Here is a 1,305-nt window from a genome sequence, read left to right on the forward strand (position 1 = left end):
ACCGTCAAGCCAGCCAAGAAGTCCTTTGTCATGGAAATGTTCCATCGTAGTTTTGGTAACCTTCCATGCTACTTGAGTAGCATAATCCCATATAGTGCAGTTAATGTCATCTGAGTGGTTAGATAACCACATACCATGGGGTCCCCAGTCGGCAATGGTGTAATTGGCCACAAACATTAATTTCCCTGATTTAGCTTGACATCTATCCCAATAAACAGGAGTATATTTAAAGTTCTTATAAGTAAACCCCTTGCATAATGACTTTTGTCCTTTTCCTAGAGTTTTAGTAGTGTTGACATGGTTCTTATAGAAAGATAGGGCAGTAAACAGTCCAAGCAATGTACAAAAGTTCTTTTTTGGAGGCAGGACAAAAGCCCACATTTGTCAACTAACATTAATACATAATTCTGTTGGACCCATGCATAAAGGAAGGCTTTCATAACCTAGAGAAATATTAATTAGTCTTCCTTCTTCCTCAGGATGAGAGGGCCCCTCCAAGCTCCAAGGAGGAGGCATATGTACTGAGTCATTGGTGGATACTATCGGTCCTTTATCTGTCCATTCTACAAACTGCAATAAAGGGGGGTTAGATATATAGGCCCAATAAGTATGCTTAATCAAATCAGCTTGAGTGGGGGAAGCAAAAGCAAGCATAGCAACAAAAATATTTTCAGGATTCCAAGGTATTCCCTGTTGAGAAACCAGATTTTCAGCTTGATTAGTAAGGGTTTTTATCTGTCCCCAAATAGGGAGGACATGAGGTTGATGACGTCGAGGGCAGTGCTTCTTGGAGATTTTTAGAGCCTCCATTGCCTGTATTGAAATTTCTTCCTCCTGGGGATTTTGTCTTTTTTTTTTTTTTTTCTATTTTGAATACTGGAGGCTCCCTTGGGAGAATCTTCCGAAGAGGGAGCCAATTGATTTTGTTGGATCCACCTAGAGAAATGCAAGCATACCCCTTTCCCTGTAAGATTAATTTTCCAGATTTCCATTGTTTAGTTAGCCTGTCTTGATACCAAATGTGAAGTCAAGTGGGCCTTAGAAACCATCACTATGAACAAAGCTAGTGGAGGTGATGGAATTCCAGTTGAGCTATTTCAAATCCTCAAAGATGATGCTGTGAAAGTGCTGCGCTCAATATGCCAGCAAATTTGGAAAACTCAGCAGTGGCCGCAGGACTGGAAAAGGTCCGTTTTCATTCCAATCCCAAAGAAAGGCAATGCCAAAGAATGCTCAAACTACCACACAATTGCACTCATCTCACACACTAGTAAAGTAATGCTCAAAATTCTCCAAGCCAGGCTT

This window comes from Bison bison, unplaced genomic scaffold, assembly GCF_000754665.1.
Source record: "Bison bison bison isolate TAMUID 2011002044 unplaced genomic scaffold, Bison_UMD1.0 scf7180017864379, whole genome shotgun sequence".
Classification (NCBI taxonomy): domain Eukaryota; kingdom Metazoa; phylum Chordata; class Mammalia; order Artiodactyla; family Bovidae; genus Bison; species Bison bison.